This window comes from Tachysurus vachellii, chromosome 3 (assembly GCF_030014155.1).
Source record: "Tachysurus vachellii isolate PV-2020 chromosome 3, HZAU_Pvac_v1, whole genome shotgun sequence".
NCBI classification, from domain to species: Eukaryota; Metazoa; Chordata; class Actinopteri; order Siluriformes; family Bagridae; genus Tachysurus; species Tachysurus vachellii.
In genome coordinates, this window is record NC_083462.1 from 29,799,703 (window position 1) to 29,826,423 (window position 26,721).

General features: G+C 39.9%; 1 protein-coding gene across 3 annotated transcripts in view; it reads right to left on the reverse strand.

The window, feature by feature from the left end:
• Positions 1-24,837, reverse strand: part of dab1a (DAB adaptor protein 1a) — a 156,852-nt gene extending 132,015 nt beyond the window's left edge. For 2 of the 3 annotated variants that reach the window (XM_060866671.1, XM_060866670.1), the window contains exon 1: positions 24,610-24,834. The gene's annotated coding sequence lies outside the window, so the exon portion shown is untranslated. Of the gene's footprint in view, positions 1-24,609 lie in introns of all 3 variants that reach the window. The other variant, XM_060866675.1, reaches the window with a different exon arrangement.
• Between the last annotated feature and the right edge of the window lie 1,884 nt (positions 24,838-26,721).

Consider the following 26,721-nt stretch of genomic DNA (forward strand, 5'->3'; position numbering starts at 1 on the left):
CCCTGGTTTGATAGCAAATATATATAGTGTTTTTATGATGGCAGACGTATACACACACAAATGAGGTACATAGACACGCATTTGTACATGCACACAAATGAGCCTCATTTATCAAACGTGCTACGAACAAAAAACTATTCACAGGAGCATTTACACAAGAAATGTAGTATACATGAAAAATCAGTCAGACTTTCCTTTAAGAGATACAAATAACACTAGCTATACAATTAAGACAAAAGAAATGACATCATATGAAATGAGAGAGAGTGTCTCTCTGTGTGTGTATGTGTGTGTTATAACCAATGCACTGCAGTGGCTAAGCTGCCTTATTGGAAGGTTCAGCAGTCTTCACAACCAGTTGTCAAATTTTGTTTATTTTTTTTCTGCAAACTTTACCTATAGAGTTTGCAGGCATCTTTAATTGCAAACCAGTTGTCCCATCAATGCAGTTATTCAAGTGACTGGTAACTGGCAACATGCATACACTGTAAAACTATATTTTAATAAATTAAATCTTGACAAATGTTTCTAATAGCTTTTATAATAAGATTACAATAAAACAAATGTATATGTATTTCAAGGCTTATCAATTATTTTAAAGCTGCTTATTCTTATTTTGCTTATTTTTAGAAATGAAAGCTTAAAAGTAAGGGGGGCACGGTGGCTTAGTGGTTAGCACGTTCGCCTCACACCTCCATGATTGGGGGTTCGATTCCCGCCTCCGCCTTGTGTGTGTGGAGTTTGCATGTTCTCCCCGTGCCTCAGGGATTTCCTCTGGGTACTCCGGTTTCCTCCCCCGGTCCAAAGACATGCATGGTAGGTTGATTGGCATCTCTGGAAAATTGTCCGTAGTGTGTGATTGCGTGAGTGAATGAGAGAGTGTGTGTGCCCTGCGATGGGTTGGCACTCCGTCCAGGGTGTATCCTGCCTTGATGCCCGATGACGCCTGAGATAGGCACAGGCTCCCCGTGACCCGAGGTAGTTCGGATAAGCGGTAGAAAATGAGTGAGTGAGTGAGCTTAAAAGTTGCTAAAAAATTTACCAATAGAATAAGAAAACAAAGCTTATAAAATTATAAAATGTGTGTAGGAATAGCTTTAATCATCTTAGCTTTGGTTTCTTGAAATCTTACTTAATATAAAAATACTAGCTCACTTTGACCAGATTCAAGATATTTTAACTTGCCAAATCTATAAATACATTGGAATTGGAAATGTGCAGTTCTGTTTTGGTCGATGAAAGCCTTTACAATGTTTATAACCATGCAGCCAACACAACATGCAAAAGTGTGCACACACCACCAGTACCACACACACCAACCACATCAGATGTGGTAAATACTCCTCAGTGGGCGATAATAAGGGTGTGAGGGGGCAGAGACGCACGCTCCTGCTCTCTCTCTCTCTGCCTGGTGGCTCTGCATTCTAGCCCATCAATCCTACTTTGTGTGCTAATGATAGAGCCTTGCATAGCATCCAGCACACAAGCAATGAGAGGCAGCAGGCATGAAAAGGAGAGAATCTACTGCCAGCAGCTAAAGAAAAGGGGGGAGTCACTGTGACTGGAATCAGCAATCAGCAACCTGCTGTTGCAAACACACACACACACACACACACACACGGCACCTTACACAAACATAACACATACACAAACGCCATCGCTTCATTTTTCTTGCCTGATAGCAACATATACAATTAATACAATGTCAGCCTCATTACTCCACAAAGCTGAGCAGAAAAACAAACATTTCTGAATGTGTTTGTCCAACTGAATAAAGAAGACATTAAAGTTACAGTAAGCTGTTGGAGAAACATGTTCGAGGAATCATCCCCTAAAATTAGCCACATTTTAAATTGTTTCTGTGTTTTCCCAGTGCATCCTTACTATATACACTAATTATACACTGTTGTACACTGTTATACTTATTATACACTGTTATGAAGCCTTAACTGTATCTGTCATATATCCCTGTACAGAGTAGGAGCCTAAAATAACATTTATTTAATATTTGATAAGATGTGTGAATTTATTTATTTATTTACTTACTTATTTATTTATTTGTGTGCCAGATGAGCTGGTCTGAGTAATCCAGAATCAGATGAGTACAGGAATCTGGGACTACAATAGGTACAGTCTCACCAAAAATGGACAGCAAAAGAACAAAACTGACCAGGTGATGCTTTATTTAAAAAGTGTTCAGCTGAAGTCCTGTGTCTGCGTGATCCGCCAATTGGACAACTGTGTGAATAAGCAGGAGTACAGGTGTTCCATTTAAAAATGGCCGGCAAGTAAATCTGACTCATATCACTTATCTGACTCTTATAATCTACACTTTATGTGACTCCTGTCTTTTATCTGACTCACATAATTTATTTGACTCATATCTTCCACATGCTCGTTGATGTCCTGGATGGATATAGGAGTTGGACTTGGAGCTGCAGTAACAAACTCAATTTCCTCATGGGGATTAATAAAGTATTCTGATATCACTTACCTGTCTCACTTCACTTATCTGACGCTTTTATGTGAGTCATATCACTTATCTGACTCACGTTCATTATTTGACTCATAACAGTTGCTTTACTCATATCAACTATCAGATTCAACACTAATATTATTTACATGCATTCATGCATTATTTATCTGACTCACATAATTTGTCTTTTATTTGACTCATGACACGATTCTCTGAATCATATCCCTTATCTGACTCACAACACTTTTGGTAAAGTGGTATTCTACTTTTCTACTCCATCTTGTTGGCGCTAACTTGAACTATAAATCGGGTACATCTATACAGCACCGGTAAATTCATGCAACATGCACCATCTTTTGGCTCCGTCATTCATAAGAAGGCTTTTCTACAAGTATTGATGTCCTTTTTAAGCATATGAGTTCCTTGAAATAAATATAATATATAAGGGCTTTCGGGGGGCACGGTGGCTTAGTGGTTAGCACGTTCGCCTCACACCTCCAGGGTTGGGGGTTCGATTCCCGCCTCCGCCTTGTGTGTGTGGAGTTTGCATGTTCTCCCCGTGCCTCGGGGGTTTCCTCCGGGTACTCCGGTTTCCTCCCCGGGTCCAAAGACATGCATGGTAGGTTGATTGGCATCTCTGGAAAATTGTCCGTAGTGTGCGATTGCGTGAGTGAATGAGTGTGTGTGTGCCCTGCGATGGGTTGGCACTCCGTCCAGGGTGTATCCTGCCTTGATGCCCATTGACGCCCGAGATAGGCACAGGCTCCCCGTGACCCGAGGTAGTTCGGATAAGTGGTAGAAAATGAGTGAGAGTGAGTGAGTATAAGGGCTTTCTATTTGGGTGAAAGACTGGGGGTGTGGAGTACCTTGTGAGTGGGACACCTGGGATAGATATCATTATAGAAGCTGTATATCATTATATATGATATCATTATAGAAGTGTAGAATTTCAACACAAAGCATTTCTCATATTAATTGGCTCAAAGGTTTTCTACAACAGTCAGATACTGGTACTGTTTAATACAGTAATTATTAGAGTGGGGTTTGCCAAAATATTGTCAGATGTGATTACTATTTACATAAATAATTAAACAACCAGAAATCATCCAAAAATAGTATCAACATCCATATAACATTATTTATGCTGTATGTTGCTTTTTCAAGTAAAAAAAAAAATCGCAATTTATATTAGTAAAGGCAGCTGGTATAGTTTGGCATCAATATCATGTTATTTATTTAACGTCTTTAGGAGGAATATTACGGATTTTTTATGCTACCAAACACAGATGCCTGGTCATAAGAAATTAAAGAAATGAGGCTGAGGCTCAGATTTTTTTCGAACTCATACAGTAGATTGATTATCAGCAACAGTCACGTCACACAGTTACACAGAGTGAAGCGCCCTCTATATTCTGTTTTTTTTTTGGACAGACATGTTTCATCCCTTGTTCCTGTTTTGTGTGTGTTTGTGTGTGTGTAATGAGTATGAAGCTAAAACTGAACACAAATGCGTATTCTCAGCATGTTTAGGCGTATATATCAGATCACAGGCACACAGCACCGATAAGGGCAAAGCCATAATCATAAACATGAGCGAAGGTTATAACCAGGAAATGAGGAAGTACATGGGAACGTGAATATGTATGCTTAACAGCCTTCTCTACATATTAGGCTACAAAACAAGCTACATACTGTATTATAAGCTACTCAGTATACCTAGATTGCAGTATCTTCTTGCAAAAATGGGGTAACAGTCCAAATTTTAGCTTCAACAATACACCACTGTCTCAGCTAACAAAGTTAGGGCCACTTCAGGATTCCAAGTATTTAACATTTCTACATTTCTGTATTTTAATATTTCTAAGTAAAATGTCTAATCTTTTGCAGGCTTCCTAAGTGTCATGTAGCTACAGTATGTATTGTATAACAATATAACAGCTGACACATTTCATGCTTTCCCTATGGATATCCTTTAAATAACATTCTGGTCAAACAAAGCAAAATATTCAGATTATACAGTACATGATGTCTCCTTTATTAGAGTAACCTTCTTATTCTATAAGTCTGTGTGTGCTTTGCTTGTCCTACAGACTGTTCAAAAGTTAAAAAGATCCCGGGGCTCAGTATCATATCAGAGCTTTCAACCAATTTAAATTTGGTTATGATATGCTAATAATAATGAAGAGAAATTAAGATGAAGTGCTTGGGGCTTGTATGGATAAGCTAGTACTTATATGCATAAAGCCTAATTAAAGAGGTAAATCTTGCTCGTCCTAAGGCAGGTTTTTTTTTTTTTTCCTGGAGAGTATGATCTCTGAGTTAGATTAGACTTTGCCCTTAGATGTGTGCTTGTCTGACTTCTAGACTTCATGAAGTCAAGCATTGTCTTTAAGGCTGCTGGTGTGATACTGAAAGATTGAAACTTTTTTGGGATTTTTCACACATGCGTTCACTTTAGTGCGCTTTCTTCTCAACATGAACGTACACACACACACACACACACACACACACACAACCACTAACTGCTCATCATAGATATCGAACATACTGTACAGATTTAAGCTGCTATGGTGTAGATATTACATACAGTTATATTTCAGTCTGTACACAGACCTTAGTTTCAGTCTGTATATTCATTCTTTAGTATTTGTGAGTTTAAAGGCTTGTGTTTCTTTTGTGACAGCAGATTTTCCCTTGAGGTTTAAAATGAATCTCTACTCTACTGAAAGATCTAATGATGCGTACTGATAAAGAAATGTTAATTGAAATCAAATCATTTATCACTTTGTATGTGATGTGAAGAACCAATAAAGCCAAATATGAATTTAAAGGCCACAGCCTTGTTTTTAATTTTTCGTGAATTTTTAAACATACTAATCTTCAGGGCAGTTAGAAAAACAGTGCTGTAACTATAGTGTAAGCTTCTCATCACAAATCCCGCCTCTTGCAGCACTCAAATAGTCCAAAGCACGACGTGGTTGATTTGTTGCTGCTCAAATTATTTAGAAAGCATAGATGAGGGAATAATTAGAAAATCAGGAACATACTTGAATGTTGATGCTTGAACATTCAAGACAAAAGGTTGTCATCCATCTATCCATCCATCTACCTAACTATCCCTCCGTCCATCCATCCATCCATCCATCTATATATCCTTCCATTCATCTATCACATGTCTATCCATCCATCTCGATCTATCCATCTATCTATCCATCAGTCTGAAACCAGATTGAACTCTGATTCAGACGTCAGCAATTGTGTTTAATAAAAACCACATGAAAATGAGGGAGTATCAATTAACGAGATACTTAACATTGAGGACAACAAAAATTGGGACTGGACTGTACACTGTGGCTTTACTTGAACAAATGGGCTAACAAATGATTTTATGAAATGTCCAACCCTGTCAAATGCCACTCACACAATCCCCATCTAGATCCCTATATGTCTTGAATGAGATTCTGCTACAATGGAGCATGTCCTAATTCCTGAACACACATATTATTCAATCTTAATCCTGTTTTAGATATGGGGATTGTTATCTAAATGCTTTCCTTTACAGTAATAAACAGCAGACAATTTACAATGCTATCTGTTTATTGTATGAGCCTGATGTACAAATGATCAGCTTTAATTTGAAGGGAACATCATTGAGAGTTATCGCTTCTCCTCTATCTTTTATAAATCTGCTTATCAAACAATCAGCTTTTGGACGTCATCACCTCTTTACACCCCTTTTACAATACATACACATGCTCTCTGGACATATCGGCCATGTCGTCTCTGTGACCGTTTTTACCACCAGATCACGGTACAGATTCATTCTGATGATGTGCCAAATGTGCCACAAGGCTCTAAGGGAAATAAAGCAGGGAATGAAGACGCATGCAGACCCAAGCAAGGTCAATGAGATTTGCCGGACATTGAAATCTCCACAGCTTTTTGACCTTTCTCCAATTGGCTATGTAAAACCAAGAACATACTTCAGCTCCTGCTACAGATCCTTCTGACTGGCAGCCTCTCTTTTTGATAAAGGTCAACGAATGGATTTCGAAGCACTCTCAAATACAGCCTGCCTTCCACACACACATACAAACACACACAAAACATTTGTTAGTTCAGATATTAAAATGGATTTATCTGAAACTCTAAAACTCTATTATCTGAGTTTTAAGAAAGTTCTCCCAGGGTTCTGTGATTTTCTGCACAATTTTACTTAATTGGAAACTCCAGCCACCAGCACTCGAAGGAGTACAGGACAGGTTCAGTAACAGTGACACAAAAACCCAATTACATCAAAGAAATCTAAAGTAAAACATCTTGGGCCACACAAAAGTACAACGTCTTAAGCCACACAAAAGTAAGCAGACACAATCAGATCAAAACGAATGCCTGTACGAATGACAGGCCACTTCTGCTTTCATTGCTCGCTTCATTCAGATTTACCAAAACATGCGCCTTCCCCTCCACACCCCCCACGCCCCCTCTTTCATTTTTTATTTTCTATTACTCTTTGCTTTTGTATTCCAGCTCTTGAGACACGGACAAATACTCAGGTCAAAAACCTCGAACCGAAAAACCCATTCAACTCAATGACATGAATAAATATGAGCAGACTAAAGAGGCCAAGACAAAAGGTTTGAGTCTGAAAGGAAGCATGATGGTATGTAAAGAGGTTAAAAAAAAAAAGAGAGAGAGAGAGACTTGGAGCTGAACAGAGTAAGATATTTTAGCAGGCTTAAGCTTAAGCTACAGAAATACATTATACAAATTTTCACCAAATAGTGAGTGAAGAACCATGGAGTGAATACTTCCATCCAGCAAGTCTTATTTATCAAGCTGAAAATCTCTCAATTTATTTATAACTTGTTCATTAAATAATTTATTGATGAAAATCCATTAGTAGGGAAAAAAAATATCATATCCTTCGTGAACATACATAGAAGACGACACACTGAAATCAACCTTAAGTGACAGGGCTCAAGTCATATGATTACTACGAGTTGTTTAAGATTACTCCATCAGGTTTAATATAACAAAATTAGGAATTAAAAGCCTTCAGCTCACTAGTTTGTGCAAGTCTGTGCCCATGATTGCTTCAAGTTCTTGCTCTTGGCTGACAGAAGTGGATCCTGATGTGTTCTCCTGCTTTTGTAGCTCATTCACATAAAATTTTGATGTGTTGTGTGTTTTGAGATGCTTTTTAGCTCAGCACAGTTGTAAAGAGTGATTATTTGAGTAAATATAAACGTACTGTCAGCTCAGACCAGTCCGCTTTGTGGGTCAAGCAGTTAGGGCTCTGGGTTGTTGATCAGAGGATCGGGATTCAAGCCTCCGCACTGCCAAGCTGCCACAGTGGGATCTTGAGCAAGTCCCTTAACCCTCTCTGCTCCAGGGGCGCCGTATCATGGCTGACCCTGTGCTCTGATCCCAACTTCCAAGTTAAGATACATATATGAAGAAAGAATTCTTTCTTTTTTTCTCTTATCTCTCTCATCAACAAGGTGTTTCAGCCTGCATTCTGATGATTGAAGTGAATATTAACTGAAAATGTTGACCTGCATCTTGCATGACATCATGCACTGCATCGCTGACACGTGATTGGTTGATTAGATAACTGCATAAATGTGTGTTACGGGTGTTGCTATTAAAGTGGATGTGAGCAACAGGAGTAAAGTTGAACAGGTTGAGAGGATCTAGAGTGTGTGTATGTGTGTGTTTGTTCTGAGAGGCCCTAAAGAGAACATTGGCTCAGCTCTATCTCGGCCACCTGCTCTGGCACTCCAGACTGCAGCCTGAGGGGCAAGAAGACACAAGAGCCACAAGCAAGCCAAGAGGATTCTTACACACTGCAACATTTCTTTATCCTCTTTACAAACTAGTTCTTTAACACACACACACACCTCCCAGTGCAGCTGAAGGCGCTCACTCCCCAGTCAATGCCGTGCCAGATGGCTAGAAACAGCCACGTTTTGCAAAAGAAGTCGCTCTAACTGCTGCTTTTACCTGAAGCTCTGACTTTCAGACATTCCACTAGTGTTGTCCGTATTACTCGATGTGTGTACACATCAATCCACTTCCCGTTACTTCCTGGATGATACCAGGATTAGAGAAAAGTATGAATACTTTTTAAAGCTTCTGAAAAGTTAAAAGTTTCGGTCAATGTTGTGCCCAACAGGGACACAAAGAAGTAGATTATCATGGTGATGGATGTGAGCTAAAATAGCTATGCTACTTAATACAGTGTGTCTCTTGTTCGCCTGTTTAAACTGTTATTTATCAGTGCGCTCAACCCTATCTTTAATTAATGTCTTGAAAACAGCTTCTGTGAATATACTGTAATGCAACATAGACTAGAGTAGGGTGAAAAAAGAGGAGCTGATTATTGTAATGAGCTTGTTTTAGCATTTGTGCTGTGCCAGCGTTGAGCGAGAACTTCACTGCTGAAAGGTAATTAGTCCCACCTGCTTGTGTGAAGCGGTGTGAGTGTGTATGTGTGTGTGTGTGTGTGTGAGAGTGAATGAGTGAAGTACAATTTGTCTTGTTAATCTGCCATGAGGGTAATTAAATGTATTTAAATGGTAACACCTGGAACTAGTAAACATGCCTCCAATCACCTCCAAGCACAACATATCCACACAGACACAGCTTTAAAAAAACTTATTATAAGTTCTGTGAAGACCAAACTTGTTTGTCAAGGGAAAGATCTGGCTCTACTACTCACTGCTACTTTTCTCACTGTGTGCATGTAAACGATATTTTTCTCTCCATTTTGACTCATGCCAACTAAATGACCAACCCAGTCTCACGGCGGTTCGTGACATAGGTCACGAGATGTAATCTATTGATTCGTGTTCGTGGACACGTATTTCGCTTTTTTACGTGTCACAAAGCACGACATTCGATCTAATGTATTTCAATAGGAAGCATCTTTCGTGCCCGCACCACGTTTTTCTTTCCGCTACTCGGTAGTATTTGTTATTCATTTTTAAACTTTAAGCACTACATTACTCAACATTTAACCAGGAGATTTTATCCTTGTTTTTATTGCTTTATATTCTGTAGGGTACTAACCGTTGTGCTATGGTTTCTTTTCTGAGATAAGCAGTTCTTCCATCTATTTGGTGTGTCAAATGGGACAGTAAACTAAATACTACAGTACGCATGAGCCTTATCTACTTTACTATGTTGAAAATGTCAGCTAAAACTACCTGATGACCCACTTTCTCTTTTAATGATATCCTCATCTTTCTTTCACCACATAAACATTGATAATTCAACAATACGATGTCATGACCATCCGTCCTGTCCTGACCTGGATACAAATCCCCGCGAGATCCTACTGGCTACTAATGTCATAATCTGCTAAACTAACACTAGGCACTTGTTACAATGTCTGGATCCACAAGCCTCTTATTGTTAATGTACCCTTAAATTCTCTTTGTATTTATTTTGCTTTTAAATTATACACAACTGGCATGAATTCATTCAACTTAATAAAAACAGACAAACACAATTTGCTTTTCGCTTTCCTCTTTGCTGCTTCTCCTTTTTCTGCATGTTTGTGTGTGTGTGTGTGTGTGTGTGTGTGTGTGTGTGTGTGTGTGTGTGTGTGGGAAAACTGGTAGTCCTATCCACAAGCTTTAGCAAATTCAACATTAGCCAAAGTAGTTTCGTCTCATGACATCACAGTCTCGATGTTCCTTTCTCCCAAGTCCCGCTGTTGATTCCTTGTAGAAAGAAACTGCAAACACATTACAGATTACACATCACATTCCACAGAGTAGAAGGTAGGCGTTCATATAGCTAACGTTATTGGATGTAATCTTGTTACCAATGTTGTTTGTTACTTATTGCACTTGTAAAAAAAAACAAATCTAAAGTCCTATTAAGTCTCTAACTATCCAAACGTGTTGTTTTACAGCGGCTCTGAGGCCGATCTTCTCAGAGATTAAAGCACATGTGAGAGCTCATTAATCTTCATTCGCTTTCAAGTCTGCCATGGCACTTTCAAGACTTCTAAGCAAAATCTCACAGAGGGAAGAGAAAGCGTTAAGCATGAAAAATCAACCCCAGCGCTTTACCCTGATTTTCAGCATGCTCAGCCAAATTCAAAGCAGTTCACCAATCACCTTGAAATAAAAAAAAAAACAAAAAAAACACACAATGTATTCAATGAGCTATCAGTCAATTCTCCAGGGCCATGGTACAGGGCCAGGTTCTCTTGCTTTGGTATTACGTAGTCATTTCAATATAGCTTGCTTGAATAGAGCTGGCAGAAATCCAGACAAGGACACACAAGCAAAACAAATTTACGCTAAATGAACAAAGGAAAAAAGCAGAGAGCATTGTTCTAAAGTGGCTCTCGGTGGAAGCATACAGTATCACATTGACAAACAAATGGAAAACAAACTGTAAGGTAAATTGCTAAAAAAGTCCTGGAACCCATTGGTTCCAGGACTTTTACCTTATTAGATGTTTTCTCCTGTGCTCTCTCATGTGATAGAATAAAGGACTAAGAGAAAGTGAACACTCTTGGAAGATGGAAAAAAAACTGGAGTGGCCATTTTATATCAACTAGTCTTCCATCAACTTAGAGAAGACAAGTAGGAATGACAGCCATGGCAGGAGACAGGATAAAGCTAGAACAGCATACACACACACACCCACACACACACACCCACACACACACACAAACATTTTGCTAGCTATTGTCTGGCTGCAGAAAGGACAGTGTATACAGTTCACAGTATATCTGATGTATCTCTGCTTAAAATGTTTTTATTCACCTGAATGCCAGATATAGAAAGGTAGAAGAAGAAGAAGAAGAAGAAGAAGAAGAAGAAGAAGAAGAAGAAGAAAAAGAGTGGGACATGGCAAGAGAATGCTCAAATTCAAACAGATCATTTTAATAGGTAGTTCATTTAAATGTAACGGAATATGCAGTGAAGTAGGTAGGAATAAAGACAACTACAGTAGATATACCAATCCACGTTCGTTCACACATCTGGTTTATTCAGACACGCGCACACACACACACACACACACACACACACACACACACACACACACACAAATGAATCCCTGCATTCATCTACACGACAGATCCACACTTTATTCACAAAATTAAGAGTTGTTTTTATTTAATACATTGAAAATGTGCATGAGTATAGACTACTCTATACAGAAATACAACACACACACATACTGGAAACATAGATTTACACCGAGTGCTACCGAAAATAAGCTATGTTTCAAAGCATCAATGTCGAGACATCAAATTAAATCTCGAAGCAGCACTTCATTGAAAAAATTGTAAGTTTTGCCTTTGTTTATACAGAAATATGGTTTTATTTTGCCATTCAGTAGGACAGGGTTTAGGCCAGGCTAAAAACAAATAGAAAATTGTAGAGAGTGTTCATTATTAGTGACTTTATAACACTTCTGTGATGAGGGAATTTTCCAAATGCAATAAGAGTAAATATAAATGTAAGCATCATATTTGTATCACATTAAAATCCAGCTGTGTCCCTTGAGCAAGCATGCCATGCTCCATAATCTGTAATGTCTGTGTATTGCAGAGACATACAAATCCCAAATTCCCACCATTGTGAATTTGTTGACCTCAGACAGACTGAGAAAATCCATCTACCTTTTCTGCATCTAACATTTCTTCGTCTACCTTTTGTACAGCTACCTCTTCTGCATCAACCTTTTCTGCATCTGCATTTTCTGTACCTGAACATTTTTGGCTAGTTTCAAGACTTTTGGGTGTGTGTGCATGTGTGTGTGGGTTTTTTTTTAGTTGAGGTTGATATTTAGTTGAAATCTGGCAACCCAAAAGCTTCAGTGAGTTTTAAAATTCAATATTGGTTAAAGTAGTTTTATGTTTTTTTCTCCACCAAGCAGAAATGATTTTGATATCACTATTTACTTGAATATAATATATAATATATATGGCATGTGACATGACAAAGAAAATCAATGCTGAACATGGACACAACAAAACAAGCACAAATTCCATTTTCCAAAGAGTTAAAGCATTATCATGTTACCACTTCAATACTGGATTTATTTTCAAGATCTAAATGAATTCTATCATACTGTACCTTACAGATGCTAGTTTTGAGCACCAGATGAACAGGGACTTAACCAATAAACATTAAAGTCGATGCTGTATTGGAATAAAGGCAATCTTTTCCAGATTGGGGGATAAACTATATCCGTCACTGGCCAAGCCATCAATTTTCTCAATAAAAGCTGGAGGTCAATGAGGGCAGAGGGTTCACTGCTTCATTCATGGTGGGCTTAACCAGTAACTCAACTGAATGTAATGTGACCATGGGTGACAATAAGGCCATTTTTCACTCCATTTCTCTCACTCATTTCCTCCTTCACTCACACTTCCACACTTCCCTCGTTGTGTTTTTCCAAATCAGTAGTTTGCAGAAAGATTCATGATGTGTAAAATAGGGGCATTTTGCGAGCCTTATCCGTGAAAAATCGCAATGGTTAAAACCGAAGTTGACCGTAACAGGCTGTAGATTTCACCATTTCAGGGTAAGGAAGGATTTTTAACTTCCATACAAGCTCTTGTTCCAAAGTGGAAATCTCAGAGTGAAATACTGGGAGAAAGACAGGAATCATGAGCTCTATATGAATTACAATCTGATATACACATGAGCAGAGCCCCAGCGCATGATGTTATCTGCCCTTACAGTGAGCTGAACTCTTGCTCAAATTGCCTCCTCCCAACTAGACTTGCTTGCCAGGGCAAATTACCCAAACACTCACATGGTGAGACATAATAATAATAACAGCTCTATTCAAGCAAACACTGTAACACAGATAATCACACACACACACACACACACACACACACACACACACACACACACACACAGGGTCATAAACATGTCATATTGCTTATCGCCATGGTCCACCTTACTAACATGATTTTGCCACAACCCCTCCCCAGCTACAGTCCTCCAACACACACACACACACACACCTCCTCAAGCAAACAAAAAATTCTCATTATGTATGAGAGTAAAGAAGGCCTACTCCACTCCAAACACACACACACATGCACACGCACATGCACACACACATACACACACACACACACAGTTTTATGGGCATGTTTTTAGTTTTGACCTTGTGGCAACACTTGGCTGTTTTTCTCCCTATATTGTACAGCTTCAATTGAACTTTTATTAAATTAAACTCATATTTATTTACATTTTCCCTTTACTCAGATAACCATTTTGGTTACAAAGGTAAGCTTACAGTGGAAAGTCTACCCAAAGCTAGCAAGACTTGTGTGATTGTATATGCTTCATCTATGTATCTCAGAGTATCTCATTTAAAGATAAAGGATTAATAATTAACGCCTCTCATAAGAGCCCACTGAGATAAAGAAGCTCTTACACTGCCTTTATCTTCCATAGGCTAATGCAGATGAAGCTAGTTGAAGATTCTCTATCTTAACTCACACATTAACATAAAGGGAGCCTTAATGTACCAGTCTTTAATTCTGGGAGGTCTTTTAAAGTCAGAGAGAAAAGGTTTGAACTCTGACAAGAAGACACACACAAAAAAAGGTAGAATTGGACATGTTTCCATCAGGTAGAGGCATTCTGTCTTTTAGAAGAAGTCCGGACAGATTCGGTGAAGCGTTGCTTTCACAAAGGAGCCAAATGGCTTGAGGAACATCTAATTCATGGGGCAAAATGGGACAAATGGAGGGTAAACCCTGACACAGTTTACTTTTGGGAGAAAATTACTTTTCCAATTAAAGGTATAATCGTGTGATTCTGGTAAGTTAGAAGTCGTAACTGAATCTTGAAATCTGACCTGCTGCTCAGTCATCCATCAGAAAAAAACATGCACCTAAAAGTAAAACTAAGCTTTTTCCTGATTGGTTAGCTGTTAATGTCATTTTTACCATCAGCTTTTGCATTTCAGATATAACCAAATCTTTGTAGACACCTGACCACCGCACCCGTATACTGTATGCTTGTTGAACAGCCAAGATTTCCAGATTTATTCTCCCTTTACTGTTATTATGAGCTCCAGTCTTCTGTGAAGGTTTTCCACCAGATGTTGTAAGGTGTCGTTAGGGATTAGTGATCATTCAGCTACAAGAGCATTAGTGAGATCAGACACTGTTGTAAGAGTGAGGAGGTCTAGGGTTCAGTCGGCATTCCAGTTCATCCCAAAGGTGCTCAGTGGGGTTGAGCCTGTCAGGGATCTATGGAATTCTTCTTTGGAAAACTTTGGAAAATCATGTTTTCATGGATCGCGCTTTGTGCACAGGAGCACTGAAATGCTGAAACAGGTTTGAGCCCCTTATTTCCCTTGAAGGGAAAATTTTACATTTAGGGGAAGGCACATATATGGGAGTTATAGTCAAGTGTCATCATACTGTACCTTTTGACATATAAGTGTTCGGACTTTACAAAGAGACCTGATTATTTAAAATGCATTTATTTATTGTGTCCTCATTGGTCTGCCTCTAACCCAAACCTCCACTTCTATCTCCGCAGAGCTGTTAATTCTACATTTTTAAGCAGACAGGCTCAAGCTGCTGTGGCATTGTAATATTGCCCTACACACACACACAAACACACACAAGGTTATATAGTGGCTGTGTGTGTTTAAACTTGTCTGAACTGCCAAGATGGAGAGCTAGAGGGACGTAGATATCACGGTGAATAAGCGCCCACTCACGTATCTCGCACTCACCCTTTCTCTTCATCCCTTCTTCAATCCCGAAGTATACAGCCGCCTCCTTCTCTGGCTGAGGCGATAAGAGGAAAAAAAAAGACAGATCAAAAGATGGGAATCCCTTAACCAATGAGCGTGAGAGAGAAAGCAGAGAAGAGTGACAGAGAACAAGTGCGAGCAAGTGTGAATGGAAAACGAAAGTCATTTCCACCCAAAGTTGTAGAAGGGAACATGAACGCAATTGCGCCGGAGAGATGTGCTTTCATCCTGATCAAAGGCGGGGAGTAGATTTCCTAGGCAACTATTCAAAAGGCAGTATTAGCAGCCAGCGGTATTGGGGCTAAGAGCTTAACCGAGAACAGGGCTGCTGACACGGGTGAGAAATCACACTGACACAGCTCCAGCAACATAGCTTCACTGAGATTAGCTCTGAATTCACTAGCAATCAAACTGGCATGGAAACCCCCCCCACCCCTGTTGAACAACACACACTGACCTTGTTGGCAAACCTGATCTCCTCTGCTCAAGCTCGGCCCGCCCTGTCCTGGTTACTGCAGCATTGCGTCCGCCAGCACGTTCACACAAATACGAACCCTAATTCTACAATATTACGAATGTTGTTCTAAAATTTTATTTACAATTTACAGTTTTTTTGACTGTCGACATATAAAATGATTTCACTGATCAAAATGCAAAGCTTTTTTTTTCATGTAAAGGATTAAATACATCCTCTGACATCCAGTCACAAATTCTTATAAATGACTCGCAGCAACACATTTACAGTTCAGAGCCACTGTTAAAAATACAGATGGAGCTAAAAATTTCAAACAGTCAAGCTTTTGCCAAACGAGCCGTCATTTGGATTACCACATTTGTGAGCAATTCTTTGCCATATGTTGCAGACTTTATTCTAAATCACACAAATAAATCATGCATGTTTTTTTTTTTTTACACAAAATATGATTCACAACTGGGGGGCACGGTGGCTTAGTGGTTAGCACGTTCGCCTCACACCTCCAGGGTTGGGGTTAGATTCCTGCCTCCGCCTTGTGTGTGTGGAGTTTGCATGTTCTCCCCGTGCCTCGGGGGTTTCCTCCGGGTACTCCGGTTTTCTCCCCCGGTCCAAAGACATGCATGGTAGGTTGATTGGCATCTCTGGACAAATTGTCCCTAGTGTGTGATTGCGTGAGTGAATGAGAGTGTGTGTGTGTGCCCTGCGATGGGTTGGCACTCCGTCCAGGGTGTATCCTGCTTTGATGCCCAATGACGCCTGAGATAGGCACAGGCTCCCCGTGACCCGAGGTAGTTCGGATAAGCGGTAGAAAATGAATGAATGAATGATTCACAACTCCTTTCATATTACACTTTCTGACTGCATATATTGTTTACACTTTACTATCATTATCACTTGCTCAGAGCACATTAATAATCCTGTACAGTCTCTTATATGCGTTTAGTGTTTACAGTTTGCTTAGACTCCGAGTTCTTCAAAAGAATGTCACATGCATATAGTAGATCCTTCACTTAAATTTTTTCCAGAGGCCAAAAAAATGAAAATTGTGTCTGTTTTGTTGTGTACAGTACATGATCTGCGTCGAATGTGTTTTTCATGTCACACTCCACGTGGTAGTTTTATATGAAATCAGACACTCTTCAAAATAAATGGTGAATATTAAACCCATTCCTGCTCTCTGAGATGCCCCAAGTGTTGTCCATGAGCATCTAAAATTTGAAGACTTGAACCACTCCAAATCTGTGTTAGGTTGAGTTTGGTCCTTAATTCACTAGGAAATTAAACGGCATGGACAATCCCCCCTGAGCTTGAGCAACACACACTGACCTTGCTGACAAACTTGATCTCATCTGCTAAAGCTGCAATACTGCATGCACCAGCATGTGCACACAAATACCATCCTAATTCTACAATATAGAAAATGAATGATTATGGGGAAGTCATGGCCTAATGGTTAGAGAGTTTGACTCCTAACCCTAAGGTTGTGGGTTCAAGTCTCGGGCTGGCAATACCACGACTGAGGTGCCCTTGAGCAAGGCACCGAACCCCCCCAAGTGCTCCCCGGGAGCCGCAGCATAAATGGCTGCCCACTGCTCCGGGTGTGTGTTCACGGTGTGTGTGTTCACTGCTGTGTGTGTGCACTTTGGATGGGTTAAACGCAGAGAACGAATTCTGAGTATGGGTCACCGTACTTAGCCGTATGTCACGTCACTTTGATGAACTAGCTTGATTCTCAAACACTCCACAACTTCAAATCTAACTGTACAAAGTTACAGTGCATGACATCGCACTTACCAATAAACAAAAAACATTGTTAGCAGTACACTGAAGTTCCACGTTATCTCTATAATTTAGGACACTGATAGATTTCAAATGCCATTTTTTTGGCCTCTGGTATAAAGAGTTAAACATTGTAAACGCTGGCACATTGCTGTGGTACAAGCAGCATGCTTAGAGCTACAAAAAAAATGGATTAAAGTGACTTCTGTTATTCATTACATGTTCCAGACCTAAAGATGACACAGACCTAGTTTTCAGACGACTGTCGTTAGTTCAACGACCACCGTGTTACACAACAGAGTTACTAACTAAGCTAAACAGTGAGAAAAACATCAGAGTTGTAGTGTAGATCTGACATAAAGCACAACCAGCTGGCCACATATTTCTGCATCAGAGATCTGTATTGCCACAAATGGAGCAAAGCTGATCCTGAGAGAGTGAGAGCAAAAAAAAACAGAAAGGAAAAAGCTTTTCTCTTTTTCTATGCATTCATGAATCTATTTCTCTGTCTACTCATTTAACCATCCATCATTTCTTCTCCCATTTATGCCACCTGACTGTGCAGCAGCACAGCCATCTAGCCACAGAAGCTTGTTTCAGATTAACCTCGTACTTCTGTGTAAAAGCCATCGTGACTGCTGCCTCCCGCCTCCACTCTGCATCCCACTCGCTCGGCTATTGAGAAATGCAGCCTTTTCATTTCAGCCGTTTAATGGGAGCAGAGAGAGGCCCACGCATACTAAACAGCTCTGGAGCAGAACCCAACAGGGCACCACACAGGGGTCTCAGCTTGGATCTTGCTTGCTCGCTCACTCGCTCTCACCGCTCGTGTGTAAATTACGACAAAAACAGGCTTTCAAAGTGAATTTCAGAACAGAACTAATTAAAGACAATTTACAAAGTCAGACAGGAATTGTTCTTCCAAGCCGAGCCCCTTTGGGAGCCATTTTGTTTCTTCGCCATGCTGCTGCCTATGAGATTCGTACTCAAGTTCTTAGGAAAGAAAAGTGAGTAACAAGACTGTATGCCTTTGTACACTGTCATAAAAGCCCTGTGTCCTCACAGACAAAGTCAGACGTTTTAATTTGCTTTATTTATTTGTCCTGTGCCTTTCTGGGAGCTGCATCTTAATGTCATAAGAAGGTGGATCATAATGGTGTATCCCAGAGCGAGGCAAACATATCATCAGTGACTTCCAACACCTGCTCGATAAAAAAAATCCAGCCCAGAGAAAGACAGGTCCATTGTGAGTGTTTTTATTATCGGGGCAAATGTGAATCCCAGATGAAGGACTTTAACTGACATGTTAATGTTCTGTGACCGTTACAAACGCCACATTAAGGCTCACACACTCAGACTCTTTATTTTGCATGCAGCCCGTGCATCAGAAATCTCTAAGGACTGCATTATCAACCATTGACTTTTTTGTCTTTGCTTTTTCTTCCCTTTCCTACTAAGGGGAAGATTGGAGTCAGTAGAGCGGAGCATTCCTCCATACCGCAATGACAGATGTGAGAGGTGAGTGAGAGTGAATGGAGAGAGGTTATAAGATTATTTATTATTATTGATTTGACCGAAGAGAAAAATAAAAAATTATATATATATATATATATATAATTATTGTTTTGTCTCTGGATCATCATTGGAATGTACCCTTAAAAAAAATGAGCACACAAATAAGGAGTAGGGGAGAGAGAGAGAGAGAGAGAGAGAGAGAGAGAGAGAGAGAGGCGTGCTTGATGCATTATAGTGACTGAAATCAACACACAAGGATGGGCAAATATAAAAATCATGCTGCAGAGTAGCTACCCTGTGCTGTGTAGACCGTTCTGCACTTCAACCGAGTGTCAAAAATACAACCAATTACAGGAAATCTTACTGAATATTCATCCCACAAGTCTACACTCTCACTGCACTGCACACTGTGTTAAAATGCAGAGATGACTGAGAGCCAAACATGCTTGTTACTGCTTCCTGAGAGCAGTTATTACAAAATATACAGAGTAATACCTCACTTTTCTTCTTCTTTTTTTTTTAGAATATGACACACTATCAATTCAAAGCTGAGGACAACTGAAGTCAAACTACAAAAAATACAAAGCGCAGAAAAAACCATTAATAAAAATCTTCTGGACAAAATAAATCACTATATGAGTTTCCACATAATGTGCTTGTTTCATTCTCTCTCTTTCTGGTCAGTGTATTATTTGATAGTAAAAAGGGTGTGTGTATGTGTGTGTGTACTTTCTTGGTTGAAACGGCATTCCGTAATTCCAGAATAAAAAAGCACAAGTAAAAACCATAACAGTGGCACTTTTAATTATGAAGCATCATAAATAAATAAATAAATAAATAAATAAATAAATAAATACAGAATTAAAGGTAAAGAATATCTAGCATAGATTTGTGAAGTTTGTCTTGACAAACTTTGATGTTGGCTTGTCGGAGCAAGTATTCCCAAAAGCCGGTATGCTAGGGTGCCAATACTTTTTGAGGCGAGTGGAAATGAGCATGTGATGTCACCCGTGATACCAGTGATGCAACTTCGTTGTGCTGAGTGTTTTGATATATCACATGTCCATTTTGTGTTAGTTTTTTTTTATTTTGGGGCAAGGCTGCACGTGACGTCCCGTGACGTCATTTTAATGCCCATAACACAATTCCCCTCATTGTGCTGAGTGTTTTGATATATCACATGTTCATTTTGTGATCATTTTTTGATTTTGCGTATATTGGGGCGGGGCTGCGGGAAAACCGAAAGGCCAACCGGTACACCAATTTACAACTTTGTCCAGAGTATCACTCTAAAAAACACTGGCTGTGTTTGGTGTAGATAGCTGGAAAGCTAGCTGAGTTATAAACCTCTAAATTTTTATAACGGGTGTCTATGGCAAAAAAAACACTTTGAGACCCGGTACCATGAGTACCGGGTCTCGGATCTCTTAGAAAAATAATAACAACAAACTTCAGACGACTTCTGTGACATATTCGATTTTGGTGCATGTGGCTATTAAGTAGCGATTAATACATTTTGTCTAAGATGAATAAGCAAAACAGAATGTTGGCTACTACAAGCCAACATAATTATAAAGGCGGTAGGTGGGGCATCGCTTTATCTATAATTAGGAAGAGGAGATAATGTCACCCAGAACTGACAGATCAATATGGAGGGAAAAAAAAAACAATCCATGCCTTGTGAAAGGGAATTCCCTGTAGATCAGGATTCCCCTGCTTCATGTAATCTAAAGCAGTGAATACTACAACATAAAACAAATAGAAGTGAGGTTCAGTGATGTTTTTATGAAAATGGAAAAGTAGTCCATCAAAGAGCACCGTCCACACCCACACACACACACACATTTTTACACTTAGTGGTAATTTAGTGTACCACCTACCAGCATATTTTGGGAGACGGGAGGAACATAGAGAACCCAGAGGAAATCCAAATGACCACGGGTAAAAGTGAAACTCCCTACAGAGAGTCACAGAGATGTGAGGCAGCAATGTTACCTGCTATCCAACCATGTCACCCAAAGGAAGGCTTATTGCACAGATTCTCAACCTTTTCTTGTTCTAACACAATCAGGAAGAGCTGTAAATCTTCTGATTTAACTAATCAGGCGTGTTGGATGCAGAGAAACAATATAATGACGGTTGTTCTTCAAGAGTATGGTTGGGAACCTGTAGTGTACTGAAATAAAAATACTTTAACTGCCACCTTATTTGACGCAAAAAGGATGGCAGTCTATGCATTTGCCGTTGCTTTGGAATGTTTTGAAATTTTCTGTCTCCCATTTACAAGAAAGAAATGTTCGTTTTCTTTTTATCTTGCTTGTGACTGTTAATAAGCAGTACAGACGAGTATTAGTCATGCTCCAGGCTCTGAAAAGACCAGCATGGATCAAAACAAAAACCAACTTTGTTCCCTTAAGTTCGACACCTCTAGAAAAATCAGCCAGAGCTCATTAGACGACTCTTTGCTTACCTCATTAATTCAGCAGAAACAATTCCTTGCACAGATCCCCACTCTTGGTTGTGTAAAGCCCGCGAAAGCAAAGCACAGCTTGTACGGATGACTAAATGAAGCCAGTGTGGATAGCGAAACAATGTTGGCTTTGTAGGCCCTTACACACTGTTCTGCGTCTCCATGGACACACACTGTTGCCTGCTGGGACCATTCAGGCAGAAGGGGATGCCTTCCTGCCGACACACACTCAAAAGTCCGGAACACAGAACCCACGCTCGGTGCGGGAACCCCATCGTGGTCTGCTTCTGTCGATCGCCAGGTGGTGTGTGAGTAGGCTGGTGTGCCAACAGGCAACGACTGGCGGAATGCCACCTCTTACTGGATCAACACCACCACCTATAATTAACTCTACACTGAGGTCACTGGGAAAGATGCAGTCTAAAACAGAGCTAAGATACATGAAGATATAAATCTAGTCTTATATATATATATATATATATATATATATATATATATATATAAAAAAATCAATAAATAATCATCATTGTATATTGTGACTGAGCGGGTCATCCACGACATTTAACTAACCCCGTGATTATCCTTTGTGTTGTAAAGTCTGCCTCAGCATATTGATTTAAACTGAAACAGCCAAAGGCTAAAGACATAAGTGCTGTTTCTTACGCATATTATAAGTACGACCATGAACGAATGACTTGGCAATGACAGGGAGGTCAATGTGCAATGTGCATCTGGACTCATCGTCGTGGCACTGACCTGAGACTGAGAGGTTAACTGCATTTAGACTACAACATTCTTCAAAGCAACACTTCCTACAGCAGCTATACAGGAGGTCTACAAGACACATTGGGATCAGTGGTGCATAGACGCTGTGCCTCTAGGTATCACATGAGAGAATAAATTAGCTTCAGATACCCTCTCCTTCTGTCTGTGTCTGAAACTGAGAGGTGCATAGATGTGGTTCCATAGGATATGAGCCCCTTTATTAAAAACACCTACAAGATAGATATATAGATAAATATATTGACTGTAGCCCTTGTTGTTAAACACAAAACATTCATCCACAGTAAAGCCAATTTTATGTAGATTTGGGCCAAATTGATGAAACAGCAAATGGTTCATAAACAAACAACAAAACAAATCCTTCCAAATTGCAAATGTATTTGTAGCAGTTTTGTTGATACTCATGTGCATTCTGGTAATCACCCATAAAGAACCAAGTGCCTTCACAGCATGTTTAATATACTGGAGCCTAAAAATAATAATTTAAAAAAAAAAAAAAAAAAAAACAGTAATAAAAGGCAAAGCTCACAGCAATCTGAAAACTCAGATTAAGATCACAACTAAACCCTGAAAGACTGCATCCTAAAATGAACCTGCACTAAATCTCCCAATAATGCAGCTTATCCACTGCAACACTCCTATGGATGAGTTGTGAATAATTTCATTCATTAATAATTGAGACCCACTAAGAATAGCTAGAGGTTAGATGTACTTAATAAAGTGTTCACCAAGTATATATTATCACTTGTGATCACTCATTATCTAGGATCACAGGTGTGCTGGAGAAAGACTGTGGTCCTGGTAAGACGGATTCCTGCACATTTTGGTGGATCTCATAACGCACCTCCTAAAGCTGATTGTCAGCTTAATACAGTAAATGTCGTGAATCATGAATGAGTGAGAAGTGATCACACCACGCAATGGTGATGACGCACTGCTGCTTACCTCATCACCGGAAATCTTGACGCGCCTTGTCCTTCAGTCTGCACGAGCGCACCGGGGAACTACATGCCATTTCTGCAGCACTCAAACACACTCGAGTTTATTTCTTCCTCTCGGTTACAGCATTGGTTCCTAAACAATTCATCGCGCGCACCCTACTGCCCAACAGGCATAAGCTCGCAGAGGAAGCGGACATGTTTTCTGTCAAATCAAATCACCCTACTGCGCGCGGACACACACGCACACACACACGCACACATACACACACACACACACACACACACACACACACAGCGCACCGTGGTAAATGGTGTTGTAGAGAGCTTTTGGTTAGGTTCTATTTGATCCAACCCCATTTAATGGTGTTTGGGAAATTAGTACGTCATGCATGTGCTAAATATTATATAGCATACAGTTTTGGTCTATTCATACTTCCAGGTTATTAGTTTAGAATTGGCATCGTTAAGGCGCATGCATGCCTGTATTCGCTATTTACTACCTGTTACACTACTATCCATAAAGTGTATGATTAGTGATGCTAAACACTAATTCTGCTGTGAGTGGAACTGAAACAATAATCTGTTGCTTCTGGTTATTTTCCCCCCAGAAATCAAGTTAGCTATAGTCGTAGTCCACCAGCGCGCGTATTTACGGTCATGCTGACAGCACGTGAGGACAGCACACGATCACTGCAGACTCCTCACGCACACCGAGAGGCGCGCGCTCACACACACACTCTGCCCCAGTGGATCGAGCGCTGTGCCCTATATTGCGTCTTGTTTCCTATCCCACAATCTGTGCGTTTATCCCACAATTAATGCGTTTGGACTAATATATCCCAAGATCTCCCTTTTTACTCAGAACTCTTGGCTCAGAAGATTGTAGCCTAAATGTGACTTAGTGTTTGGGGCAAGAAATCATCACGCGCCACTCCGAGAGAGTCGAATCCTCAAGGATGTCCACGTAGCTCGTGCGTACACACACTCGGATCACTTTCTTGCCAGCACACGATGACTACGGTGTTTAATCTAAGGCAGAGTTGCAGTGGATAAACCCAACAACCGTAGCCTAATCAATACGTGTGTGAGTGTGCGCGCACGCTGTGCGTATTTTCTCCGTTCCATTTCAGAGTAACGCACAGCTGAGATGTATGTCAATGCAGCAAAACCGCTCATCTCCGATCACGCCTTCACATGAGCGCGCTGTGACCGTCAACCGGTGGCAGAGGGAACAGTCCTTACACAACTGGGTCCTCCAAAACTATTTGTGCAGATAGTTAACAGGTATTAAACGGGATGTCAAACGAGCGTCCACCAGTAGCAGACGATTTAAAAAAAAATGTAAAGTATAAAATCCAAACCAGCAGAGTGTAGGATAAAACCGCACCTGCTCTGTTCTTACCTTTAAACTCGTGCGTGATGGTGCGGTTTCCATACTTGGCATGGTTAGAATCCAAACGCGAGCTCTCTACGCGGTCCACGGGTGTCAGAAAACGCAGTAATCCACTTTCCCATGCCCGACACAGTCAGCTAAATCGGGACTACATCCTTCCCATTGCAGCTGAAAAACTGTGACGGGATTTCAGCGCTTTCAACCCTTTCCCACCGTTTCTCTTCTTCTTCTTCTTCCTCTTTTTTTTTTTTTTTTTTTTTTTTTGGCTCTCGTAGCACAGCCTGCACTGAAGTTGCCTAGTTACCTCTGTTTTAAGGCGGCTGAACCCAGCGCTCTAGTAGCCTATCACAAGCACGACTGCGCGTTAACCATTTGTGCACCGAGCTGCCCTGATTTCTTGGTTTCAGATGGGAGAAAAATGCGAGTAAGTGGGTGGGTGAGCGAGTGGGTGGTATAGGGTGTAGGGGTAGTAGACGCACAAGAGAGGATAAAAGAGGAAAATAACATTGGTGACAGTAGGAATGTGTCCTTATATATACCAGTCTATATATATATATATATATATATATATATATATATATATATATATATATATATATATATATATATATACATATATATATGGCTTGGTGCCACTCTTAAACTTGGGTACGCCTTTTGCATGAAAGATTAAAAAGAAGAAGAAAAAAACGGTCCTCCAAAAGACAGGAGGTCCATCAGTGATATAGAAAGAGCTTTGGTTTAAACCCGTGAGACACCTTATCACACAATATATTGATTTCAATTACGCCGTCTGCTCCAAGAGACACCACACCCTCTCCATTTTCAATCATGATTACCAGACCCAGACATGGACCACAGGGTCCTCTAATCTGGTACGAGAACATTCCACCACAGCTCATGAGCTGCCATTGCTTAGTCAGATAACAGGCCATGAAATTCAATGAAATGTAACAAATAACCCAAAGAGTCAACCAAATGAGAATAGATAGAGTGGGGTCTAAACGTCTAAGACTACTTTGAAAAGCTGTTTTTTTTCTCTGCTGTTCTAAATTTGAGACAATTATAATATGCATAAATTGTTATATTGATGCCCTGCGATGGGTTGGCACTCCGTCCAGGGTGTATCCTGCCTTGATGCCCGATGACGCCTGAGATAGGCACAGGCTCCCCGTGACCTGAGGTAGTTCGGATAAGCGGTAGAAGATGAATGAATGAATGAATGAATGAATGTTATATTGATATCAACCATATTAACCCCTTTGTGCAAAAGATACAATTTTCCATGAGTCTTTTCCGTTTTATTGAACCATGTGTTGCAGATGATACACCAGTGGATGTGATGAATCATTAGGGTAAACTGTGGAGTCCATGTCAGCTTGAGTTCACACTGTCATTAAAGCAAGTGTAGCAAAATAAATACCAGCAAATTGCAAAATTCATATAAATATTTCTAAGATTCTACATATTGCTGATATAATTTGTAATGCAAAGACTAGCAAACAGAAGCATTTTCAGTACTGATCTCAGACTTTTGGACCCCACTGTAAATGTTTAGAAGGAGAAACTTATATGCAGAATATGCAGTAAATATAACAGTATCAGTAGTTCACACTTAGACCTCCAAGCAAGCAAGGCAGTATGGTGTGAACAAAAAAAAGGTAGGTGTTTTGCAGTAGTATTTTTCTCTAACCATATAACAGCATGTTGCATCATAGATCAATAACTACAGAGAATGTCCAGATCTTCTAACAGATCGCTGAGTGGGAATTGTCATTGGAGGTGTTCTAGGCAATCTCGTAGTGGCAACTGCTTAAGAATCTATATGAAGCATGGCTTTATCACTTAAGATTTACTAATTCAATTGTTCAACATAACTATGTTTCTTATCACAATTCATTTGCTATAATTCACAACTAGACTATTAGCATTCAGTAAAGTCAGTAAAGACACAAGAACCCACTAAAGAACCCAATATAAAAAAACCCCTCAGAATCAAACCCACAGAATCAAAGCTTAGAAGGTCTAGCTCCTGTGGACAATGACCATAACGATGATGATGTTTGTGGTTGATGAATCACTTTTACTTAAACATAAAGAAACAAATCTACTTATTTTTAA